The sequence below is a fragment of the Pongo pygmaeus genome, chromosome 11 (genome assembly GCF_028885625.2).
Source record: "Pongo pygmaeus isolate AG05252 chromosome 11, NHGRI_mPonPyg2-v2.0_pri, whole genome shotgun sequence".
Classification (NCBI taxonomy): domain Eukaryota; kingdom Metazoa; phylum Chordata; class Mammalia; order Primates; family Hominidae; genus Pongo; species Pongo pygmaeus.
This window is the reverse complement of record NC_072384.2, coordinates 135,589,339-135,616,341: the sequence shown is the minus strand read 5'-3', so window position 1 is coordinate 135,616,341 and position 27,003 is coordinate 135,589,339. Positions and strand designations below refer to the sequence as shown.

General features: G+C 52.1%; 1 protein-coding gene across 2 annotated transcripts in view; it reads right to left on the bottom strand.

Annotated features, from left to right (window-relative positions):
- Positions 1 to 27,003, bottom strand: part of SH3BP4 (SH3 domain binding protein 4) — a 103,582-nt gene that overhangs the window by 43,731 nt on the left and 32,848 nt on the right. For both annotated transcript variants that reach the window (XM_054478159.2, XM_054478165.2), the window contains exon 2: positions 16,275 to 16,348. The gene's annotated coding sequence lies outside the window, so the exon portion shown is untranslated. The remainder of the gene's footprint in view (positions 1 to 16,274; positions 16,349 to 27,003) is intronic.

Below are 27,003 nucleotides of genomic sequence, written 5' to 3'. Positions count from 1 at the left end.
AACTCCTAGTACCTGCACATTTTACCTTATTTGGAAATAGGGTCTTTGCAGATGTGACCAAGTTAAGATGAGGTCATACTGAATTAGGATGGGCTGTAACTCCAATCACTGGTGTCCTTATAAGAGGGAAATTTAAATCCAGTACAGAGACAGACAGAAGAGGGCCACATAACAATGAAGGCAGACATTTTTTGCAGGAACGCGGCTTTAAGCTAACAAAGACTGCCAACAACCACCAGAAGCTAGGAGAGAGAGGAAAGGTTCTCCTAGGAGAGGGAGGAAGGGTTCCAGGAGAGGGAGGAAGGGTTCTAGGAGAGGAAGGGTTCTAGGAGAGAGAGGAAGGGTTCTCCTAGAAGAGGGAGGAAGGGCTCTCCTAGGAAAGGGAGGAAGGGTTCCAGGAGAGGGAGGAAGGGTTCTAGGAGAGGAAGGGTTCTAGGAGAGAGAGGAAGGGTTCTCCTAGAAGAGGGAAGAAGGGTTCTAGGAGAGAGAGAAAGGGTTCTCCTAGAAGAGGGAGGAAGGGCCCTCTAGGAGAGGGAAGAAGGGTTCTAGGAGAGAGAGGAAGGGTTCTCCTAGAAGAGAGAAGAAGGGTTCTAGGAGAGAGAGAAAGGGTTCTCCTGGAAGAGGGAAGAAGGGTTCTAGGAGAGAGAGAAAGGGTTCTCCTAGAAGAGGGAGGAAGGGCTCTCCTAGGAGAGGGAGGAGGGTCCTCCTAGGAGAGGGAGGAAGGGTTCTAGAAGAGGGAGGTAGGGTTCTCCTAGGAGAGGGAGGAAGGGTTCTCGTAGGAGAGGGAGGAAAGTTTCTCCTAGGAGAGGGAAGAAGGATTCTCCTAAGAGAGGGAAGAAGGGTTCTCCTAGGAGAAGGAGGAAGGGTTCTAGGAGAGGGAGGAAAGGTTGTCCTAGGAGAGGGAAGAAAAGTTCTCCTAAGAGAGGGTGGAAGGGTTCTAGGAGAGGGAGGAAGGGTTCTCCTTGGAGAGCGGGGAAGGGTTCTCCTAGAGTCTTTGGAGAGACACAGTACTGCCAACATCTTGCTTTCAGGCTCCAGCCTCCAGACTGTGAGAATGTGTTTCTGCTTTAAGGCACGCAGTCCTTGGCACTGTGTTACAGCAGCCCTAGGGAACCAGTACGCCCTGCAACATTCATTGGCTGCTGGGTGTGTGTCAGGCACCATTCTAAAAGCTTTCAATGTGTTAATTCATTTGTGTATCACAAGTGCCCTATGAGACAGATAAGGATTATGACCTCTATTTCACAAATGAGGAAACCGAGATGCAGAGAAGCCAAGCCTCTAGCCACCAAACAGCTGGACCAGGTAGTTCTGGGGCCTACTGTGTGCACCTTGCCCTGCGGGCCTCCCAATGAAGCAGGCTGGGCCCAGCACGGGAGGTCAGTGCCACAGGACTCAGACAAGCAACTGGAGATGAAGTGGGGTGGGCCCAGGGACAGAGCAAAGGGGGCTCACAGAAACACCCATTATTTCTGGTGCGCAAAGGTGTACTGGCTCAAGGTTTACGGAGAAAACCTGGGGTGGGAGCCATAGGGACCGTTTGCACCATGGGGAGGGGTCTCTAATCTGCAAGTCAGGCTGCCAAGGAGGGGATGATACACCCTCAGTAGTTTGGGGGATCCCAAGGATGGGATGAAGGGTAGACAAGCAGGAGGTAACCCTGAAAAAAGACCCCCCAGGAAGCTCCAGCACTCACCAGAAGGAGGTGACTGAGCATCTCCATCACGGCAGGGAAGGTTTGAGGAGAGGCGAGACTAACACACTTTCCCAGGAGCAAGAGGCAGGTCCTGGGGGTGACATGGAGGTGGTGAGCGAAAACCACAAAGACGCTATTAGCTGGGATCCCCAAAATAGGCTGAATGTGGGCAGCATGGAGAAAACAGAAGGTAGAGGGTTTTCTCCTGGACATGCCAATGTGGGGTACCCCCAGGAGGAGCAAACACATGGCTCTGGCAGTGAGAGGTAAATCTTGATTAGATCTGGAATAGACATTTGGGGAGAGATCCGCAGAGAGAGGATGAGATCAAGGATATGGGAAGGAGGCAAGGGTCAAGGGCAAGACCCCAGAGAGCAGTTACCATCAAAGGCAGGCCGGCTAGCAAAGAGCAGACACAGATGCAGAGAGAGGCCAAGGAGAGAGAGAAGAAACACAACAGAGAAGCCGAGAAATAATGGAGGCCAACGGAAGGAGGTGAATCCCCAAAGCACTCTTAGACGTAATGACCTAGGAGCTCCGTCCTCCAGGGTCCCAGGCACACCACACCACGGCCCCTCTCCCAAACTCTCCTTTAAGATCCTCTTATCTCTGGCTCATTCAGTGACACTTTGGTCCTTTCAACCATCCCGCCATACTGGAGTGAGCCTCTGAGTTTTGTTCCTTGGAAGTGGAGGGGACAACTGCCTTTGCAGAGTGGAGGCCCACGGCAGACAGACACACACTGCAGGCCGGATGGCACCTGCAGAGCTCAGACGGTAGCTGGGCAGCAGGAGGGCCCAGACAGCACTCTGGGAAGCCTGGTTATCCCAAGTAATAGTGCTTCAGGTGGTAAGGAGGCAAGTATATTCTACCCGGAACCATTTCTATTTCAATAAACTCACCAATGGATCAGTGATGAACATTAAGCTCTCAGCTATGGGGAAACATTCTTATGCAAATCAGCTGATTTCTAGACAATCCCAGAGAACACAAGCTGTCCCTCCACCTGTCCCTTGGGCAAATGTCAGCCCAGCCCCTGTAAGCCAGCTGGAACCCCGGTGTTGTGCTAGTATGCTAGAGCTTACAGGACAGTCAGACAAAAAACAGGCAGGCAGCAGCCAGCTGCTCCCATTGCTTTCCTTTCTAAAGCAAAGCATAAATGAGCAAAGTGTGTGAATCACCCCGTTTTTCAATAGGGCCTCTGCTACAAACCCATACCAGGTGGAGATAAAATAGAACAAAACCTACCCAACAGGTTTCCCAGCAGGAGAATGAGTTCACCAGAGGCCAGTGGCCTTTTGATAATTCACAGCTTGTTTGCCTTGGAGTTTTTACAGCGACATAGGGAGAGATGCTTGGAAAGGGCACCAAGAGTGATCCAGAGCCAGAGGACACCGCCAGAACCAAGGGGAGCTTGGAGAAGCTTCTTTCTTGTCTCCAACTAGAAAGTACCTAAGGAGCATTATTCTACACAGAGGGTACCAAAAAGAGAATCAGGAGAAAATAACCACCTACAAGGAGAAGCGGTACAAGAGATAGCACCTCAAGCGTTCTCTGCCTCCTGCTTTATTTCGCCACGGTTCCTGAGCAGGCCTCGGCTGGTTCTTCCTGGCGTTTTCTCTCCGGCCCTCCTGGTGCCCTGCAGGGAGGCTGCAGCCCAGATCTCATGCCAGGCGACCACACAGCCCCGGCTGCATCAAAGGGCCTCCCTCCCACCAAGGGGCTGTCCCAGCCCAGGGCTTCAGGCTGGCTGAGCTGGGAGGTGAGGGTGGCAAACAGGCCTCCTTCCTTTCAGCTTATACACATCCTGCCGTGGCCCCTCAAGCTGTGCCACACCTCCCCGGGCACCAGCTCCCACCTAATGGCTCACGACACTGTTCCCACCCAGGCTGGAGAGGAAGGCCACACAGACGGCCAAGTCCCAGGGCAGCTTTCCTGACAGCTCTGAAACCTCCGAGCCACCCAGCTGCGACTCTCCCTTTCCCGCGGGGGTGCAGCTCACGGGGCATCCTCCACCCCCCACGCCTGGTCCTTCTTGGCCTCCTTCAGAGGGTCTCCTCACCTGCCTGCCTTGACGTCCAACCTCTCCAGTGTCCATCTCTGCTCTGCTGGTCTCCTTGCTGGCGCATTCTCCTCAGATGCCTGAGTCCACCCTGGGAATGGCTAGGGGCATCTCTGCTGATGCCCAAACCTTGTCTCTATCCTGCCTCCTCAGCACTACCCACAGCTGCCCCCACGGGCTCAGGATGGCCACAGCCTCTCAAGCACTGCACGCCTGGCCTCTTCTTCCCCACTTAGCAAGTGGCAGGCCCAGAAATCCCTCATCCTAAATTCCTCCTTCCTCCAAAACCAGTCAATCAATTCTCTAGGTGAACCAGCAGACTGTCTGGAAAACCATTTCTCCACCTTATCACTGCTGACATTTGGGGCCGGATCCATCTTCGCTGTGGGCTGTCCTGGGCACTGTACGACCTGCAGCAGCGTCCTCAGGCTCTACCCACTCCATGCCGGTTGGAACCTCCTCCCTCCTCCCTGCGTGGTGACAACCACAAATCTCCAGACATTGCCAAATGTCCCTGGGGGGCTGAGAGAGGCAAGGTCGCCCCAGGTGAGAAGCCCTGTGGTAAAGGATCAGAAAGTCAGTAACTGGGGCTTTTCAGGCCTTTGGTCTCCACTGCAACCTGCAGGAAGCAGGGAGGAGCTGCTCTGGACCCCACCTGCCGTCTCTCCATCTCTGACCAGCTCCCCTCTGTGCCCCCTGCCCCCGCCTTCCTGCAGGGACTCACCTGTCTCACCTGGACTCTCCCCCTCAACTGCCTCCCCTCCCCCTCCTCTACTTGATTTCACAGGTGTGGACTCACCCGACCCTAGGAAATGGAATTCATTTCCATTCTGACCGGGGGAAGATGACACCCTTTACCCGTGGCCAGGCCCTGTGCTAAATGTTCCGTCAGCTCGTTTAAGTCTCTGAAGCAGGTCCGATGAGCAGAGGAAATGGAATGGATTTGGGGAATGAACTTGTCTAAGGACACACAGATGCAGCGTGGCACCCCCAATCTTCATCACTAAACACCAGGTGCATCAGCCATGTTGCTGCTGTCACTGAGGTCCTGCCCTAGTCCCCCTCCCTTTATCTCCCCTAACCCAGCCGCTCTTTGAATCCCCAGGCAAAACCCAGATGGAGGGTCAGAGCTGGAGGGTCTTGGCAGCCGTGCAGCAGTACAGACGGACGCTTCCATTTGGGAACAGGCCTCATACCCTTGGCCTTGCCAGTCTCATCTGAGAGCCCGCGGGGTGCTGGCCCAGCAGCAATCTAGGCTGGGCAGCCCCTGGCAAAGCAGAGCGACGGGGTCCCCTGAGTCCACAGACTCCTGAGACCACAGGCCCCTGAGAGCACAGGCCCTCTGCTTCTGAGAGTCCTGCGGTCCCAACTGCAGCCAGCCCAGCACCATCGGGACCTTCATCCGCTGGCTTCCTTCTGGGAATGCTTTTGTATCACAGCTAAAAATCCATTAGGAATAAAAGGCACTATGCTTCGTTTCCTAAAAAATGCTACCCCACAGATTTCTGATGGATCCACTCTTGACCAAACCCACGATGCGTATGATACCCCCCAGGCAGCAAGTGGCCGCTCTGAGATTTTCTAAACACACCCACGCCCAGCCCAAAGGAAAAGGGCAGGAAAGAAAAAAGCCTCGCGGAACAAAGCCCGCGAAGACAAAGGAGACCAAGGCTGACTCCCATCTCCCACCTGCTGTCCTTTTTCCATCCTGTTCGCTAGGTCAGAAAAGCCGTGGCCGGCCTGTGCTCTTGGTACAAAGCAGGCCCCATTCTCAGGTCACTCCGCTCCAGCCAGCCCAGCACCATGCCAGGACAGGTGGCTCCTGCCCAGGATTAGTGGCTGGGGCCAGACAGCTGCAGGGGCTGGGCCGGCTTCCTACTCCCCCAGGGATCAAAACCTCCCCCTGGTGCCTCCCACAGCCAGGAACACAGGCGGGCACGCAACAGCGGGATTCCAACTGCAAGAGCTAAGAGTGCTTGGCTGTGTGTAGCCCCCACCAAGCCAGCCTGCCTGGGAACCTGGGATGGCCAGCGCTGGCTTGTTTACAATGGGCCACCCCTCCCAAAGCCAGCATGCTCTGGCTCTCCTCTCGTTCTGCCCCCACTGCATTTTGTAAGATGTGTGTGAAACCTGCAAAGCCTGGATCCCTGGGAGGGTTCAGCAAACATGTGCTTCCTTTGAAGCTCTGAAAGGCAGAAGCACAAGAGAGGCCAGCCTGTAGCCTAGACACAGGGAAGCCGAGATCAACAACTAAGGAGGGTGGTGGAGGCGGGGGTTCAGCAGCTTTCAGGGGCTCAAGGTACTGGGGAAGAGTTGCTAAAATGCAGGTTCTGGGCCTGCCTTGGAGATCTTCACTCAGCAGGGCTGAGACATCACTCAAGGTCCCAACAGGAAAGGGACAATTTACAACAGTGAAGGGACCCCTGGGGGAAGTGACGCCAGGGAAGTGGGGAAGGGGGAAGCCTCTACTGGAACCTGGGGGAGACAGGGACCCCCAGTCAGGGGAGCCGGCTTCAGCCCCAGGCGAGGGGCTCCCCTGACACCTCCCTCTCCACCGCAAGCCAGAAGTCAGGGGAGCCCCCTGGGGTGCAGCCAATTCAGACCACTCCCCGGGCCAACAGCACAGCAGGGCTGGGAGGGAGAGACAGACAGACAGACAGACATGGCCAGCACAGGGCACGCCCAGGAAGCTGCTTTTCCACAACAAGCCTCCTGTGTGACACCTGGGCAAACACCTGGCCTAAGTCTATTGTTGACTATCCTGCTCTCCACAAGCAGCGCTTCCTCGCTTCCTAGCAGTCCTGTGTTAACACCCAGGGGGGATCTGCAGGCGGATGGCACCTAACACAGGCCTTTATGTGACAGCGACCCTTGCTGGTCCACACCAACAGTGAGTTCAACAACATACCAAGCCCTAGCTCCTGGGAGATTCATAAAATCCTGGGGATAGGCATGGGGTGGAGAAGAAGGAATCAAAAGCCAGGGATCTCTCCAAGAACTTGGAAATGGGAGAAGACAGCTCTTAGAATAGAATTAGACCATCAAATACATGAATCCTAGAGCACCAGTCACAACAGCCAGAACGGGGCAACGACCCAAATGTCCATCAACGAATGAAAGTGTAAACAAAATGTGACATAGCCATACAATGGAATATTATGCAGCCATAAAAAGGAATGGGATTCTGACACATGCTGCCACGTGGATGAACCCTGGAAACACTCTGCCGTGAAAAGAAGACAGTCACCAAAGGCCACCTATTGTATGGTTCCATTTATAAGTCATGTCCAGAATACACAAATCCATAGGAATCCATAGAAACTGAAAGCAGAGCAGTGGTTGTCAGGGGTGGGAAGGACGGGCAGCGACTGCTTATGGGTGCCCTTTAGGGTTGAAAAAATGTTCCGGAAATTGATAGACGTGGTGGTTGCACAACTTTGGGAATATTCTATACAGCACAGAATTCTGACATTTCAAAATGGTAAATTATATGTTATGTGAACTTCATTTCAATAAAAGTTTTTTAAAAAATAATGAAACCCTGTAAAAAAGCAAAGCCACTCTAAAGAGGTCCAGTGCCACCGAGGCGACTACAGGCAATGACACCTTAAGAAGGTGCCCATGAGGAACGCATCTGAGGCTAAAAGATTATGCACATGCACAGAGAACAGTCTGGAAAGATACATTTATTAAAAGTAACTGTGACACCGAGAGCATATTTTTGTTATGAGCAATAACTACTAAAGCATAGAAAAAGAAAACCTATGTTTAGTTAGGAGTTAGGAAGGTACCTAGTCAGTCAGGCACAGGAAAAACGCCACCAACAGGGGAAGCCGTGGCAAACTTCACCAAGTGACGGCCAGGAGCTGGGAGCTGTTGGGGTGCTAACGGGGAGCCCCAAAGCCTGCAGTCCCACTGGAGCAATGCACCCCACAGAGGGCAGGTACCTAGGGCCATCTTGGGTGGGTTTTAGGACTCTAAAAACCCAACTCAAACCAGCTAAGAGAAAACAGGAACAGACTGTGGCCCCTAAAATCACACCGAGGTGAGGACAGGGGTGGGGCCATCCCTGGAGCCAACTGGATGTAGACACTCCAATCCCCCTAGCCTCTAGCGTCTGTCACCATCACTGTGAGTTCAGCTTCTGTATGCCAGAGCCACATCTCCCTGCATAGGAGCGTGACTGGGAAGGCGTCACATGCCCATAACTGCGACTTCTCACTCCCATTTTACAGAGGAGCAAACTGAGGCCCAACAGAGGTCAGTGAGCAGAGCCATGCAACTGTTTCTCACCAAGATTTGACCCCCTCCACCCACCAGACCAGAGAGTTTAGTTCCGGAGTCCAGGCTACACACAGGTGCTGGCAAAATGGGAAGAAAACAGGGTCTGCTTCTCAGCAGATAACAGTAAACGGACACTCCATCCTTCGAATGACCCTCATTCTGCTCTCATGTCCCTGACCTGCACAGTGAGGATGCATTATCTGCACCTCCAAAGTATCCCCTTTTTTCCTGTCAAATGAAAACATTGGTACCCTGGCCTCCGTGGCCTGGGTTTGTAGGATCTAAGTCCACCCTAGAATCTGGTGTTTCAGTGCCAGGCCCTGGCCAGGGGAGAGCTCTCCTTGGTCACGCTGGTTCCAGCCCTTGGGTACTGTTTCCTGGGTCCCTGCCACAGAGGACTGAAAGGACAGGGCCATGCTGGCCCTGCTGCCAGCCACGACCCATCCACCGAAGCCCTGGGCTTATTCGATCAGAAGCCTATTCACGTGTGATAGCTTGAAGATTTTCTAAAGAAACGTAGCATCCTAGTTGGGCAAACTATTTCATAGCAACTTAGATGCAGACCTGCCTCCTGGCACACATCTATGCCTGGGCAGATGGCAGCCAGGTTCAAGTTACTTCAAGTTCTTTTGAAATCAAGAGATCAAAGGCAGAACGGAATCAGCATTCCCGTTGGAGGTTCATCCGGGCCCTCCTTGGAATCTGCTACTGTCAGGCAACTCCTCCCTCTGCTGACAATTCTAGAATCTTGTGTGGCCTTCCGTCATCTGAACCCAGCCCATCTGCTCTAGGGACCCTATGTCACGGCACTGGGTTCAGAAGATTCTATTGGGGTCCATCTCTGCCAAATGCCTGACCCTTTTTGTTTTACTTGTTTTGTTTTTGAGACAGGGTCTCGCTCTGTCATGAAGGCTGCAGTGCAGTGGCGTGATCACAGCTCACTGCAGCCTTGACCTCCTGGGCTCAATCAATCCTCCCATCTCAGCCTCCTGAGTAGTTGGGGATACAAGTGTCACCGGCACGAGTGGCTATTTTTTTGTATTTTTTATAGAGACCAGGTTTTGCTATGTTGCCCAGGCTGGCCTTGAACTCCTGGACTGAAGTGATCCGCCCGCCTCAGCCTCCCTTGGATTACAGGCATGAGCCACCGCATCCGACTTGACCTTGGTTTGATGACTTCAGCTTCTCTGAGGCACAAGTTTCCTCACCTGTAAAACGAGGCTGCTAATGAACACTTGGCTCAACCCACCTGTCCTTGAGAAGATTACACAACATAACAAACCCAAGAGAGCTTGGCAAACTATAAACCACTGTGCACGATTTAAATATAAAATAAGCTTGCAGGAGAGTTCTTCAAACCCTGTATACTAACAGTTCTCTCCCACAGCTTCTTCTTCACCAAATCTGACGATGGCCCCAGAATTGCATCATTTAAAAATGTACTCTCCAGTCCAGTGTGGTGGCTAACACCTGTAATCCCAGCACTCTGGGGAGGCCGAGGCAGGCGGGTCACCTGAGGTCAGGAGTTTGAGATCAGCCTGGCCAACGTGGTGAAACCCTGTCTCTGCTAAAAATACAAAAATTAGCCAGGTGTGGTGGCACACACCTGTAATCCCAGCTACTCTGGAGTCTGAGGCAGAAGAATCACTTGAACCCGGGAGGCGGAGGTTGCAGTGAACTGAGATTGCACCACTGCACTCCAGCCTGGGCAACAGAGTAAGACTCCATGTCAAAAAAAACAAAAACAAAAACAAAAAACAAAACACCTCACCCTCCTTTGAGAGCCAATTCATAATTCCTCTTCAAATGCAGCACTGAAATGTCCAGGCCTGAACACCAAGTAGCCCGAACAGTCCGTGAGAACTCATCTCTCCAGTCACCTGTCCACAGGCTCCCTGGATGTTGCCTCTTGCCCTGGACTGTGGGTTTCTATTAACCTATCTAGGGCAGCACCTTCGACGTTCAGGTATTGTTCAGAATAAGACCAAATTCAATGAAAAACCTAAAGATAATTTTCAGAAGCCAGGTCTTCCCTGTTCTGTAAGCGGGCAAAGAATATCTCTACTTAATGAAAAGCACAAGAAATAAAAGCTAAATAAAGGGAAGGAGAGAGTTTTACACTGGTTTCTGTCAAGTGTCATCTCCGTTTCAGCTGTGCACTCCGGCCAAGACATTCAGGCCCCATTAGGTCCCGCCTGGGCTTATCTTATCTCCAAGTGCGATAGGCTTGTCTTAGGCCTTCCTCCAGCTCAGAGGTTGTTAACGTTTTTTGAGGGTGCAAATCATCTGAGGAATCTGACAAAGTCTCTGGACCCTCTCTTTAGAAAACCACCTCCATCTGTAAAGTTCTGCATGCAGTTTCAGGGGTTTCACAGACCCCCTCAAAGGGCCATGCCAAAGGAGCCCAGCATAAACACATCTGTTCTGTTACTGATAACAGTTACCTTCAGAAGACCAAGGCCGGGAAGAGCAGCAGATGCCCCAAGTCAAGCCAGAGCCTCTGTCTAACACTGTTTATAATTCATTTCTCAAAAACTGGAGGCAGAGACGAGGTTGTACATCCCAGCTCAGACACAAAAGTGGGCACTGTGTAAATGGGATTTATGGGCAATGATAAGGTAAGAAGGAAAAGAATCAAGTTGTGTTTACTGAGAGCAAAGTCCAGAGCTGCCTGGGGGAAGGAAAGGGGTCAGAAAAAGGTGATGCCTGCCCACGAGCAGCTGGGGCGATGGGGAGACACCACCAGTGCAGAAGAAGGCAGAACCCACACAGAAGCTGCTGGCAGTGGGGACAGGCCCCAGTGTGTGGGGCACCAGATGGCGGGTAGGACCCGGGACAAGTCCCTGGCCTTTATGTCTCTGCTTCCACCTCTGCCAAATGCAAGGCTGGGCTCTGCGATCTTTCAAGTCCCTCTGACCCTCCAACAGAATGGAAAGGAGATTCAGAGCACACCACATGTGGGACTACAGGACCCACCTTTACCCAATGGGGACATGAACATCGCAGCTTGACGTCCTCCGTGTCAGCGGCTCAGAGACAAAGCATCAGAGCCTGACCCCAAGATCCAGGCTTCCCCTTCTGGCTAAGCCTCCTGCTGACCTCTTCGAAGGAGGGGCCCCGTGTTATTGACTCTGGCCAGTGGATCATGCTAATCCCTCCTCTGACCTTCATATCCCCTGGAACCAAAGGGCGGGGCCGAGATCAGGAGAGCAACCTGCATGGGAGAACGGCATGAATGAAATGTCAGGGACAGGGGCGGCCCCCCTGGTCACATCAATAACATGTTAACAGTGAAGCCACACAGCTGAGGCTCGGGGGCCCTCCATAAGCAGGTGAGAGAAGTGAGGCCCAGAGAGACTACAGGACTTGCTTAACGTGATAGGGTTGCAGGGAGTTCCGAAAGGAAGGAAGAAGGGAAGGAGGGAGGGAGCCTGCAGAGAAGCCCAGCTAAGGATGAGTGAGTGCCACTTCCCCGATTGCCTGGGGGTCCCAGTGGCTGTCGTTGCCTGGCCCAGGCACACCCCCAGCCCGGAAACCCCTGTGGCCTCACCCCTCTCCAGATGGATCAGTGGTGGAGACCAGGTACAGGTGAATCAATCCACAGTGGACCCAGAGCTTGAGCTGGCCCAACCAGCTGCTTCTGAGACTTGGATGCTCAGAAACTCAAGAGGCCCAAGGGCAGGTCCTGCAAAGGGCTGCTGCACATTGGCTGGCAGCCACTCCCAGGCCAGGTGTGTGCTGGTGGTGAGTAGCAGAGGCCGGGTGACAGAGCCAGCTGCACAGGTGAGAGGAAAGTCTAATTTTTGATGACCAATTCATTTCTCAAAGTTTGAGAAGACTCACTATGCTCTCTTTCTGGATCATTCCAATAACGCTGCCCCCTTTTCTTCTTGAGCAAGTCTGAGGGTGTCTTCGATTCCTTTTTAGTCTCTGAGAACCTTCGGAGACCCAGGTTCCATCTTTACCAAGGAGGAAACTGAGGCCCAAGGAAATTGATTTATGTAACATGCTATTGTGCCAATAATTGAAATCTGTCTATGCTTAGTCAGAAGCTCTTTGCATAGGTATTTTTCTGACCCAAGAATGAAATGTAACCAGGTGCCCTTCTGAAATTGCAGTCTGCCCAGACAACTTTAAGGAATGAACTAACAACAGGGCAGGGGACAATTCCAGACACAGAGACAGGAAAATCAGGGCTTTTCTGATTTGATGGGAAGGTTCTTCAAAATGGGAGCAGATTTCAGCAAGAGATTCAAAGGCTCTTGAAATAAGTAATGCGGAATCTTTCTTTGACTGATATCTTTTGTCCCCAAAGCCTCAAGTATGTTAAAAATCCCTCCTGTGAACTCACAACATGCTTGCTTTAAGAAAGGTGTAAGGCAGGCTAGTCATGACACCACAAAACAAGCCTCTTAAGAAGGCAGGCGCCGTTCTTAGTCCAATGTGTTGCCGGAGTGCGGCTCACTTTTCTTTCTCCTCTGTCCAGATTCCCCAGCTTCCCTTCGGCAGCTGATGGCCTCACCAACGTGCATTTGCAGCGGTTTATTCACTGAGGCCCTGCGGACGTTGTCACCGGAATGCAGAGGCTTGGAGAGACGCTGAGCACAGCTTCCCGTTCAGCCGCTGCATGGCCTCAAGTGCCCTTCTCCTCTATTGGATTATCTGCTGATAACGGGGAGGTCAGGCCTTGGCAGGTGCAGAATCAGTGCCTGCAGGTCACCTCAACGGACAGTCCAAGCAGACCTGGTCATGCTATTAAGGACACTGGCCTTAGTTTCTCTGTCCCAAGGATGTATGAAAGCCAGGATCTCTGTCACAGATCGAAGGCCATGGGGACTTAGCCCAATGCAAACCTCAAAAGTAAACCAATTAGTGGTTGCCAGAAGCGGGGGCAGGGGCAATGGGAGTGGTGACATAGTGAGTACAGGGTGCTCTTCCAGGGTGATGAGGAAGTTTTGAAATGAGAGAAAGGCGGTGGTGACACAGGACAAAGAATGTACTCGATGCCCACTGCAGTGTTAAGCTGGATGTTATGTGACTTTCACCTCGAAACCAAAACCAACAAACAAAAAGCTCACCAAACACACAAAGGGACAGGAACTTTGGAGACCCTCAGTCTGACGTGACCCCTGAAGACTTTCCACATGGTCCGGGCAGGAGGTGCCCAGGCAGAGCCTGTGTGGCCAGTCGCCCTGTGGAGAGTGGGTGACTCTGCTACCACCCATTTCTTCACTGCACCTTCAACTGTCGTGTGAATTTACAATCCTAAGAAAAAAAATCACGTTTACCTGTTCATTTTTATGTCGCCTGTTTGTAGCTCACAATTTATTCCCATTGGCCAGTCTAGAGGGGGTGTGGTACCAGCCCATGTGGTTCATGTACCCCCCCAGGCATCCAGCTAAGCTAAAGGAACAGAGGAGTGGTTCAGGGCACACACAAATGCAGCTGGATTGCAGGCTGGGCTCCGAGACTTTTTTTTTTTTGGAGATGGAGTCTCACTCTGTCGCCCAGGCTGGAGTGCAGTGGTACAATCTCAGCTCACTGCAATCTCCGCCTCCTGGGTTCAGGCGATTCTCCTGCCTCAGCCTCCCAAGTAGCTGGGAATACAGGTGCCCACCACCACGCCCGGCTAATTTTTTTGTATTTTTAGTAGAGACAGGGTTTCACCGTGTTAGACAGGATGGTCTTGATCTCCTGATCTCGTGATCCGCCCGCCTCGGCCTCCCAAAGTGCTGGGATTACAGGCATGAGCCACCGCACGCAGTCCTCCAATTCTTCTTAATCACCCTCTGAACTTGAACTTCAATGAAGTATTCTGGGTTTCTGAGTACTCTGAGATGAGCTTCTCATCTGTGAAACAGGCAGGGTGTTCCCAGGCCTTGAGCAGACACAACTACAGAGGATGTTCAAGCCACCGAGGGCTGGAGCTCACCCTTCCCAGCCATCAGTGGGACAGTGGGAACAACCACAGGGGCAGGCCTTGTGGGGCCTCGGTCTCTGCACCGGCTCCACCCCCTGGCTGACACTCCCCGGAGGAGCAGTCGGCTGTGCCCTGCTGCAGGCCTCTGTTTCCTCGGTCATTCTGGTCTTAAGAACCGAGTCAGGGAGCATTTCTGCTGCCTCCTTCGTCCTGAAGGACACCAGGCACCAGGATAAACTACCTCTGAACCTCTGACGGTGATGACTGTGGGAGCAGGATCAGGTTAACAACTTGAACCCATGAGGCGGGAACTACATGCAAATCACAAAATTTGCCATGGGCAAAACTCAGGGCCTGGAAATGGAAACCCTGGGCAGCCGTGTCTCTCACTGACCCCCAGGCAAATCAGACTGTGACAATTCAGAGGCACCAAAAAAACACTGCATGTATGCCTCTGGGAAAACAAGGCAAAACGAAAATCAGCTCAAAGTGCGGTGGCCTGTGTGGATAGTCTCTAACTGCTGTGGGGACCCACGCCCCCAAGCACCCCTACACCCCACCCAGAGGCACATGCAATGCTCTGCCCACTGTATCCAGGGCAAGTCTAGGTGCACCTCCCTCACCAGGCTCCCAGAAGCCTGTGTGCCTGCCATGGAGACAAGCGGGCACCTCTGTGGGATGGCAGCACCCGTCCCACCCTCCCGTTCCTCTTCCCAGACGTCTTGCTGCCCCAGTAACTCTGGCACAGGGTCAGAAAAAGCAAACCACATGTGTGCCGCCCAAGGAACTGCTGGAGCCCGAGAGGGACCCCATTAACCTCCTCCTGCTTTGCTCAGGATGGGGCCTGCTCTGGCAATGCCCCGAATGCAAAGTCCAGCGAGGCGAGTCCATGTGGGGGCCCACAGAGAACCACGCCGCACAAACCTCTGGTGTCTCTCCAGTTTATCTACAGACAAGAACCATGCTGCAGTGCTCGCCTTTGATTTTGGAAACCCCCGCTTTTTGACCAATGCCAGGCCGAAAGAATGCCAGGAATGTGGATGCCTTTCAGGAGGGTTCACCGCAGCCCAAAGAGACCACAGCCTCCAGGGCCAGGGGCTGCACTTATAAGGAAAGGCCTGCTGGTGGCCTCTGCCCGGCCTGAAGTGTTTCAAGTCGCTGAGGCCCCAGTGGGCGGAGGACTGACCCTGGGACCAGAGAACCCCTGAATTCCTCACGTCACTATGAAAAGCCCTGAGCCTCCTCCTGAACATCTCAAACCTTCTCTCCATCCTAAGGCACACAGGCAGATACTGGAAAACAAAGAGACAGGACAGAAAGGGTGGGGGGAGAAGTTGAAACAAAATCCAATCAGCTATCCTCAGTTTACAGTATTTAAAGAAAAACCTGAAACAGTGCAAGTAGCTGCCTGCTTTATTTAGAAGGGCTTTTAAAATTCCAACGTGGCCCAAAAAGGAATCCCAATGTGAGCTGTGGCTTCTCAACTCCCCCTTTGGCCTTGAGCATCCAAATGTTTACTTAGATCCAATCCTTTCTACTTGGTGGGGAAAGACTTGTATGCTGCTTTTTAAAAAAGTAGAGGCTGCGCCCGCCCTATGAGGTAGGTGATCCTATCCAACCGACTTTACAAAGAAGGGTGTCCCTTCTATTGCCAACCAGGAGTATAAAAGCCAAGAACAGCCAAGAAAACCTCCAGGAACATTTTATCAGAACACCATTTAATCCAGCTCTTCCTCACGAACACCAGCCAAGGCTTCCTTGGAACATTTTCTGCCAGCGTGTTTCAAGGACAAATGCTCTCCTGACGCCCCAGGGAGGGTGACCTCTAACCGCGGGTCCATCCCCATCTCGTCCTGCGACATGAGAACAATCCCTCCTTTGCGCACACACCACCCAACCTGGGCTCTGTCCCGCGGCTGCTGGGGCGGGGATGAGCTGCTAGCCTGGCTTCTTGGAAGAGTGAGAACGTTCCACGGGTGGCAACAGAAAGGGGATTCGCTGAAAAGAGAAACACGGGGCTGTTCTAGGAATGCGCCGGGGCTGGGCTTCTGGATGCCAGGATGACAAATGACCTTCCCACACTGGGGACAACACTGTGGGCTTCGAGGACAGGAGGAGAGCACCATGAGGGACAGGCCTGCAGTGCCTGAGAAAGGTCAAGTGTCACCAGAAGCTTCCAGAAGCGTTCTCCCTCCTGCAGCTGCTCTGCACACGTTTGGGGCCATCTCCCCATGAGTCCGGCACCTTGGTCATGACATGGTAAAGTGGGTCCAGGTACGGCAACCCACTCACACCATGCCTGCACTGCCTACCTGGTACAGCCGCAGCGTCCCGCCGTCAGAGAAGTCCCAGGACACGGCCTTCTGTCCAGCAGAGAAGGGAGACGCTGCAAAACAAGAAGGAAACACGAGTGAGCTTCAGTCCTATCCAGCGCAGAACTCAGGCCTGCTTCACGTCCTGGAGGACAGACGGGCTCTGCAGTGCATTTCCACGGCAGGTGAGGACGGTGGTGGACGCTGCCACGCGGCCCCCAGGTCCCCTTCTGAAGCCAACTCTGGAGTGTGGCCAGAGGAAGGACCTTCACCGAGGGCCACCCAGAACTGTCTCACTGGAAGAGCCCTTCTTGAGGTCACATCAGTCCCCTTCCTGAGCCAGCCTGCACCCAATGACCAGGCCAGTGACCAACGCAGGGTAACAAAGCCTGCCCCTCACCCTACTCCTGAATCAGGCTGACTCAGCAGTCTGGCCCAGGCCAGAGCTCCTGTGGGGTCAGCGACAGGCTGCATGGAGGCTGCGTCCCAGCCTCACTGTCCTCTTCCCCTGCTGCTGTGCTCCCCAGCAAACCTAAACGTCCTGCCCAGTGGCCTCTGCGTCATGGTCTGCTTCACAGGGAGCCCTGCCTGTGACAATAGCTTATTGTGCCTTTTCTCACCCCAACACGGAGTCTCCCGTCACCTGCCACTACTTCTGCTGCAATGACTGGCATTGTGAGCGCAACAGAAGCATCTTATCAGCTGCGCCCTGAAGATGAACCCCAGACACACCGCAGCAATGGGGTCTCCTCAAGTCACACGGCGCTGACATCACTACAGAGCCGGCGCCTTTGAGAGCAGAACTAGCCAACGTCGATGCGACAGACGGAACTGCAGGTGCCACCACGACGCCCTCCCCCTCAGGCTGACTTCCTCCGCAGGAATAACGGAGTGGGCCCCGGGGCCTTCAGAGGAATCCAGGACCTCATCAGACTGTGAAAGAAGGAGTGGGAACTTCCTTCTGGACACCTTCCCTCAATCATGGCCACTCATCCTCCGCAGGAACCAGACAGCCCAGAACAGACCTCCATCCACATAAATACTTAACATGCAATTAAAAGGAGCATCACAATCACCCAAGAAGGAAAGAATCATTCCCTGTGATGCTGGGACAACTGGCTGGTGTTCAGAGCACAGACCACCCCCCTTCAGGGCTTCAACTCATACCCAAAGACAAAATGAATTCCAGATCAATAGAAGGGTGTGGAGGGGAGAGGGAGGGAGGAAAGGAAATCGCCCAATAGGTAACAGAAAATCTGGTTGTATAGTTGATCTCTACGTAGACACGGACCTTCTAAGGGTACAAGCGATGTGCAAAATCACACAGGCAAAATGAAAAGAATCAATGAACGCTACGAAAAAGGCCGCAACAATGTGACAAAATATATGCACAAACACAAAAGATCTGAAACCAAAGACAAAAACAAAGGGTGGGAAGAGACAGGCAGGACTGCAGGTGCCACCACGGCTCCAGCACAGCCACCTGCACCCAGGCTGATTTTCTGGACAGGAATCACAAGGCGGCCCCGTTCTCAGCAGAGAAGGCAGGACGCCGCCATCTGTCCATCCCCCTCCTTTGAAATGGGTCTACCATGTTGCTCAGAGCTCTTCAGAATATCTCTCAAAGTACTCGTTCTCCAAAGAGTCATGTCAAGACAGAACAGTTGAAAATCTCATCATCTTAAAAGAAATAAAAGGACACTGAAAAAAACCTGGGGGAAGTGAAACTACGAATGAGGCTGGCCTCATGGTATATGTCCCTGCCTTTTTCAGACTTCGCAACTTCTCCCATTTCCTCTACCGTGAGTGTGTATTTCCCATTTTTTCTTTCTGATTCTAAAAGCCACTGCACCAGCATCTCTGAGAACCTAGTGCCTCTTCTTTCCTTTGTACCCCAAGCCCCTATGCCGTGGTCAGGGTACTCGGAATCTCCATCCTGAATTCTAGGCAGGCACCGGCACTGCTGGGCCCCTTCATCAGGTGGGTCCATCGCAGGCCTTCATAAAGGACAGATGGGAACTGCCTCAGTGGGGACCCGCCTCCAGTGGCTGCAGTTACTACTGGGCCAGTAAGGAAATGAGGGGAGGGAGAGTCCAGTGACACAGAACGGATCACCCCAAGAGAACGTGTGGCCCGAACATCAGCTCTGACGGGGGCTTCGAGAAACCGACCCCCGGGGCTCATCTCAGCCTCCTCACTCTGCCCGGGGCCCTTCCTGAGACAAGCCCAAGGCAGGGACAACAAGCCCCACCGGGCGCTTCCCAGAAGGACCCAGCTCCCTTCACAGGAACTCCCCAGCCTCCCAGGCTGTGGGCAAGGCCTACCCCAAAGCCTGCCAGGTGCTGCCCAGACCCAGAGCCCACATGGCAGGAACACATCCATCTCCAGGTACTTCAGACCCAGAGCTACACGGCAGGAACACATCCATCTCCAGATGCTGCCCAGACCCAGAGCCACACGGCAGGAACGCGTCCATCTCCAGGTGCTGCCCAGACCCAGAGCCACGCAGCAGGAACGTGTCCATCTCCAGGTGCTGCCCAGACCCAGAGCCACGCAGCAGGAATGCGTCCATCTCCAGGGGCTCCAGTCCCAGAGCCACACGGCAAGAACGCATCGATCTCCAGGGGCCCACAATGCCTTCCTCCTTGTGACACTCCTCCCACAGCTCACTCCACTACACTCGGTCATGGGGGCTACTGAGGCCACGGAGCTGCCTGAAGATCCGCCCTCCAGCCACCCTGAGGAAAACGACCTGCATGTGGCCCAGGGCCTCAGCCTCGCCATCCTCACTGCTGCCCAGCCCTCCCCAGGCTGCCCAGCTCCTGCCCCCCAAGGCACAAAATAAATCTTTGCTGGATAACTCCAGATGCCACCTCGCCCCAACTCCAAAAAGCTGCCGTGCTCCTTTCTCTATTTAAAGAGAGGCTGTGCTGACAACACCCTCTGTCACTGTGGCTTTCAGCACTGATTACTTTTGCATTTTTGGATAAGGGCCCTGCAAGCCCTCTGGAGCTTTCCTTCTGGCAGGTTCCTTAGGCAGCGTCTTTACTTAACAGCCTTGTGGTCCTGAAGCTGAGCCTGGCAGGCTCCCTGGACAGGGGGATGATTGGGTAAACTCATACCTCATGCCTAAGTATGGGAGGACCCAGCTGCCCTGACAGGGGGCTCAGAGACGCCAGAACTGGACCCTGGGCAGGGACAGGTGCACATGTGGCACCGCTAGCCCCTCAGTGCTGGAGTGGAGGGAGGAGAGAATCTGGCTCAAACTGTCATGTCCGGGAGGTCCCAGTTGATGGATTCAGTGGACAGGACCGCTGGCCCCTTTCCACCTCCCCAACTCCTGATCAACCTCTCCAGAGGCCCAAGGTCTCTGGACAAGGACCGCCTTGCTGAGAAGAGGGGGGCACGATCTTTCAGTCAAGCACTGTTCTCCTGTGGGCACCACCAGACACCAATGTGGACCCGTCAGTCTTCAGGGGCCCCAAGAAAACCACACGGTTTAGTGTGGGTGGATGGAATTAGCATAAAGTCTAGAGGATGTCTTATTCTCCGGTTGTTTCAAGAAACATCAATGTTGTCATTAACCATGATTTGGGGCAAATCTCCAAAAACCACAATGCCAAGGAGACAAGATTCTGTTGCCTTCAGCAGCTCAAAACACAAGTGTCTTCTCCCACGGTGCAGAGAGAAGGGCAGTTATGTTGCTCTGTCCATCTGAGTAGCTGTTTTAACAATGGTTGAGAGTCTCAGCTGATGACAAATCTGCAGAGAGTTCATCCCACCTCAGTGGGTCTGGGAGGGCGAGTGGATAAATGATATGAGGCTCATGGTCCTCACCCCACCACATCCAGACAGGAAGCTATATTCATACACAGAGATGACCACCGTGTCCTAAATCCTCATTCCAGGACAGTCACTAAGACAGCTATTCACCCCATTTCCCAAATGGTATAGATGGAATTGCGTCCCCCCAAATTTGCATGCATCCCCAGTACCTCAGAAAGTGACTTTATTTGGAGACAGAGTGTTCAAGGTGCAATCAAGCTAAAGTGAGATCAGCAGGGTGGGCCCCAATCCAATACGACCCAGTGACTTTATAAAAAGGGGGAGATTCAACAGACAGGCACACAGAGAGGGACAGGTGACAGGATGACTAAGATGGGGGGGTGAGGCTTCTACAAGCCAACAGCTACCTGCAAACCCCCAGATGCTAAGGGAGAAAGGCCTGGAACTAATTCTCCCTCAGCCTCAGAAGGAACCGGCCCTGCTGATACTCATCTTGGACTTCCAGCCTCCTGACCTGTAAGACAATCCCTTTCCGCTGTGCAAACCACCCAGCAGTTTGTGGTTCATTGACAACAGCCCTGTCAAAGTAATTCATCAGAACTTAGAGTCTCTATCTGCAAATTGGGAAAAGGAATTCTCACGGCTCTGCCCATCTCAGAGGTTGCTGAGGGAGTGACAGATTTGAAAATGCTCCGTGAACTCTTCACCCAACTCAACCTACAGGCCGGCCTGTGCTGACCACACCAAGAGCTGGTCCACGCTGCAGAGCTGAGTCTTTCAGGGCCAGACCTGCATGAGTTCCTAGGGAATATGCAGGAACACACAAAACTAATTTTGTTCCAGCAACTTCAGGTATGGGCCCAAAAGTCCAACCCACTTAGTTATGGGACACATTCTTGAAGGACTGAGGTGAAGCAATGTTAGGCTGGTGTTGAGTAAACTGGAAAATGTGTAAGCCTATTTCTTAGATTTTTTAAGCCTCCACAGTGGACATCAATGGAGCCATCAGCTAGAGGAACCTCTACAGCCTGCATCCCCGACAGCTGGATGACTGGGGTCGCTCCAGCCTCACCCACCACCATACATCAGAGCCAGTCAGTAGAACCAAACTACAAAGTAGAACTAAATACATGCTGAGTACCATTTATCCAAAATCCCTGGGACCAGAAGTGCTTTGGATTTCAGATTTTGGAACGTCTGTATATACACAATGAGATATCTCGCAGATGGGACCCCAGTCTAAACACTAAATTCATTCATGTTTCATCTGTACCTTATACACATAGTCCAAAGGTGATTTTATATAACATTTTAAATAATTTTGTTCTGGAGTTTTGACTGCAACCTATCATGTAAGATTAGGTGTGAGATTTTCCACTTGTGGCATCACGTCGGTGCTGAAAAAGTTTCAGAGTTTGCAGCATTTTGGATTTCAAATTTTTGGATGAGGGGTGTTCACCCTGAAAATTCTTGTCCAAACCAGAGGCAAACTACAGCCCGCGGGCCAAATCCAACCTGGCCACCTATCTTTGTATGGCCCATGAACAAAGAATGCCTTTCTATTTTTAAACAGTTGGGGGGAAAATAAAAAGAGTAATATTTCACGACGTGAAAATGATACGAAATTTAAGTCGCAGTGTCCTTACCTAAGTTGCACAGAGCCCAGCCCCACCCGTTTATCAATAGCTCTTCTGTGCAACCAAAACAGTGTAGCTGTGACACAGACCTTATGGCCCACAAGGCGGAAAATATTTACTCTCTGGCTTTTTACAGAGAAAAGTGTGCCAAGCCCTGTTCTCTACCCTTCCTACTTACGCAGTGGGCAAAGGGCCAGGCGGGATGTAGGCTCAGGCCAAACGGAAGTGGGCATTCACCCGGGTACATGGCTGCATGCCAGGAGTGTTTGCCAAGAGACCAGCTAGGGTAGGAGATGGCAAGAGGGAAGGAAAGAAAAGCAGACGTAGGTGTGGTCAGAAAGGGAGATGGGAACGGGCCCAACATCCATTTCAAGGTTTCTTTCTAGAGCTGGCTCCAACCTCAAAAAGAGGGGAGGCATCTTTGCCCCACTCTGGCAGCACAGTGACGCCATCCTCCTCCAGTTTCCGGTTCACACAAAGTCCTCATGCACGGCACGTCCAAGACTACACAGGGACTTCATGGCCTGGCCATGGACCCAACCCCAGGTTTTTCATTCTCTATGAGGGCAGACCATTCCACTCTGAGACAACCAATTTACAGAACTGAGAAAGCGACACTCTGATAGATGGACAAAAGCCTTTATACTTCATGCTATCAAAATCAACACTATTAAAATTTACACACTGACAACGTATTTGGGCAATGGATGGATGAAGCAGCCAAGTGAGAGGGCCTGAAATCTCACCTGATGGACGTTACATTTTCTTATGCAGAACACAGAACTGCTTCACTTACCTTTCCTACAATTACATAAAATTTCCAATTTTACAGAGAATGTGATAAGGAATGGGATATAACCTTCCTCTCTGCTGTGTTAAACCTAGAATGAATACTAAGCATAAAAACAGAGGAGGAGCGTTGAGACAACCACCCACCCAGCACCCGCAACGGCTTTGTTCACCTGTTCATGCGTCCCCCCTCCACACCGTGAGCTCCTCCTGGCACCCGCGCAGCACCGAGTGGCTGCCTTCTCTGAACGTCATTCCTCCCTGGCAGGGCGGTGGAGGAGGCGGAGGCTCCCTGCCCTTGAGTGTGAAGACAGGAGGACAATGAGACATGGGGCCCACTACACCTGTGTGGCCGAAAGACCACTTTCTTATTCCCCTTGGGGCTCTGCTCCCCTGGCTGGAGCTGGGGTCCTTGTTGTGGAAATTTTACATATTTAATTACTACATAAACTGATGGCCAGGGGTGAGACAAGGGCAGCTCCCATGGCAATTCAAGTGGAATGTTTCAGAAAGACTCGCTAAAGGTGAATCACTTAAAAACGTGGCTGGCGGGCCGGGCGTGGTGGCTCACGCCTGTAATCCCAGCACTTTGGGAGGCCAAGGTGGGTGGATCATGAGGTCAGGAGATCGAGACTATCCTGGCTAACATGGTGAAACCTCGTCTCTACTAAAAATACAAAAAATTAGCCAGGCGAGGTGGTGGGTGCCTGTAGTCCCAGCTACTCGGGAGGATGAGGCAGGAGAATTACTTGAACCTGGGAGGCGAAGGATGCAGTGAGCCGGGATTACACCACTGCACTCCAGCCTTGGCGACAGAGTGAGACTCTGACTCAAAGAAAAAAAAAATGTGGCTGGCAAGCTAAATGACATTCAACACCTGAGGAAAATGCAGTCAACTCTAGGAGAACTCTGGGCATGGATGGCTTCACCAGTGTCCCTGTGTCATGGTGCCATCTTGGACTGGAAATCAATGACGTCATCATGCATGTGGGTCACACAAGAGACACCATGGCCAAGCCCACACTCAGAAAAGACCCACACCCAACAGAAAGACTGGAAGACCCACGCACACTCGGCTTTTCCTTGTATTTTTAATGATTCTTCTAGACTTTGACTTTTTCAACTCACTGACCAATCACTTCTGGAGCCTCACAAGATCCAGTTCATCATTCTGGACTCTACTGTGACTGTGGGGGGTGAAGGTTTTAATCCAAGGTTTCGACAATCACCACCTAAAAGCTAGCCAAGGAGAGCGTCTCAAGGAAGGCGTCCTAGGCTTTGATTCTGACCTCAGAACTCTCTCCCATAAATAAGTAGGGGGACACCATGAGCCGCCCATGTTGTGGGGAGGCGGCCTGGGGAATGAAGGGTCTGGAGATTGTCATGAGTCAAACGTGTGGGTTCATGTTTCTCACACCAGCTCCACCACCTTTGCTAAATGACTTATCTTTCCTGGGCCTCGTTTTCCTCAACTGTAATGTGGGGCTCTAGCGTACATCCAGTTTGTGTGGGTTTCTCTTGTTTTAATTTTTCTTCCAGCCTGTAGACCATATTGAGGGCAGGGACCCTGTCTTTTTTTTTTTTTTTTTTTTCTTTGAAACATACCAGACACTGAGTGCCAAATACATAGTAGAAATTGCATACAACACCCGTGAAATTCTGTGACTAAGGCAGTAGTTCTCAAACACCAACATTCACTGGAATTACCTGGAGGGCTGATTACAACACAGGTTGCTGGGCCCAACAACCCTCAGTTTCTGATTCTGTAGGTCTGGGGTGGGCCTGAGAATGTGCGTTTCTAACATGCTCCCAGCTGATGTTGATGCTGCCTCTGAAAACCATTAGCAGCCCGGGCGGGGTGGCTCATGCCTGTAATCCCAGCACTTTGGGAGGTCGAGGCGGGTGGATCCCTTGAGGTCAGGAGTTAGAGACCAGCCTGATCAACATGGTGAAACCCCATCTCTACTAAATACAAAAAATTAGCTGGGCATGGAGGCACACGCCTGTAATCCCAGCTACTTGTGGGGCTGAGGTTGCAGTGAGCCAAGATTGAGCCATTGCACTCCAGACTGGGCAACAAGAGTGCAACTTCATCACAAAAAAAAAAATAATAAAATTATTAGCATAATATATCCTAGTTGATAACATACTTTCCCATCTGGCCTCTCGGTCACTTTTCACAACCCTATGAGGTAGGCCAGACAGGTATCATCATGCCATCATTTAGCAGATAAGAGAACTGAGGCTGACCAGGTTTGAAAGACTCACCCGAGATCAGGAAGTGAAAAGCTGGGATCCTAATCCAAAGCCAGCAGCCATGACATGCAGAGTAATGACAAACACAAACAGAACAATCCCAAGACCACACAGGCTGCAGTAAAAGTCAGGACGTGGACAAGTGAGGGTGTAAGATTCCAGACCAGGCTCCAATCCTGCATTTCCTTTTCCCATGGCAGGTTATAAAATCACAAGTCTTTAAAAGTAGAAGTTAACATTCCTGCCTGAATCAGACTAAGAATGTTTATGATGGAGCCTTGAAAGAGTTTATGTCCCCCTAATAAACCTTTAGGAGGCTGAAAATATCTGGGAAACATCAGTATATTGAAGACTTGGACCTTATTTGAATATGGACTCAAATCCTGGCTCTGCCACTAAATGCTGGGACCACAGTTAAGTCTTATCCTTCCTCCTTAACTCAGGGTAGGGAGGGAATGACTGGGCCTCCTCATGAATAATAGAGATAATGCCTGCACCGTGGTCTCTGTGCTCATAGGTGTGTGTCGAGGGCTGGTTCACGTGCACATGGACCCTGAGCTCACAGGTGTATATCAAGGGCTGGTTCACCTGCACATGGTCCCTGTTCCCATAGATGTGTGTCAAGGGCTGGTTCACCTGCACATGGACCCTAAGCTCATAGGTGTGTGTCGAGGGCTGGTTCACCTGAACATGGTCCCTGAGATCATAGGTGTATATCAAGGGCTGGTTCACCTGCACCGTGGGTTCTGTGCTCATAGGTGTGTGTCGAGGGCTGGTTCACCTGCGCATGGACCCTGTTCTCATAGGTGAGTGTCAGAGGCTGGTTCACCTGCACTGTGGTCTCTGTGCTCATAGGTGTGTGTCGAGGGCTGGTTCACCTGCACATGGACCCTGAGCTCATAGGTGTATATCAAAGGCTGGTTCACCTGCACATGGTCTCTGTTCTCATAGGTGTATATCAAGGGCTGGTTCACCTGCACATGGACCTGAGCTCATAGGCATATATCATGGGCTGGTTCACCTGCACCGTGGTCTCTGTGCTCGTAGGTGTGTGTCGAGGGCTGGTTCACCTGCACATAGACACTGAGCTCATAGGTGTATATCAAGGGCTGGTTCACCTGCACATGGTCCCTGTTCTCATAGGTGTATATCAAGGGCTGGTTCACCTACACATGGACACTGAGCTCATAGGTGTATATCAAGGGCTGGTTCACCTGCACATGGACCCTGAGCTCATAGGTGTATATCAAGGGCTGGCTCACCTGCACCGTGGTCTCTGTTCTCATAGGTGTATACCAAGGGCTGGTTCACCTGCACATGGACCCTGAGCTCACAGGTGTATATCAAGGGCTCGTTCACCTGCACCGTCCTCCTTGAGCTCGTAGGCATGTGTCACAGGCTGGTTCACCTGCACATGGTCCTGAGCTCATAGGTGTGCATCGAGGGCTGGTTCACTTGAACATACATCAAGGGAGGATGCTACAAACAGACAGTCAAAACACCTGTGCGCAGAGGGTCAAAAATATCTGTGCGCGGAGGGTTAAAAATACCTGTGCACAGAGAGTCATAATGCCTGCACACAGAGGGTCAAAAACACCTGCACGCAGAGAGTGAAAAACGACTGTATGCATTGGGTCAAAAATGCTTATGCACAAGAGTCAAAAACACCTGTGCACAGAGGGTCAAAAATCTTGTGCACAAGAGTCAAAAATGTGTGTGCAGGTGTGATGCATTTTCCCACTTCATTCCCCTTCACTCACGCACACTTTTGACTTTCTCCCATATTCTTCTAAACATCTTCCGCCACACTGACTGTTTGTGAAGTCATTAAGGCAGACGTTGGCAGGTGACTCAAGTCTTGGTGGATGGAGCTAAACTATGTGCCTTTCTTATGACTCCTAGGGGACAGCCACAAAGTGAGGACTTCATGGAAGTGGAAGGCCAGCTATAGTAGATCTTTGTACACTCACTACTCTGTCGCTGCGCTGTCAAGATATTCTGCAAATGGGGGGTGTGATCTGCAGGTGCTCCGCCATCCCAGCACACCACAGCCCCAAGCCCGGGTCAGCCTGCAGGATGGAAGATGCACTGCAGACATATAGCCCCCGGGGCTGCCCTGGGGTCGATGCCCCCACCTCCTGGCCTCCAGAAATACAGTTCTAGGGCACAGTCTCATGGCTCCTCAAATGCATCTCCAGCATGATGGAGCCCTAATAGTTGGTTAACAGTGGCCACTAGCTCAGTAGCTAACCCCTGATTTG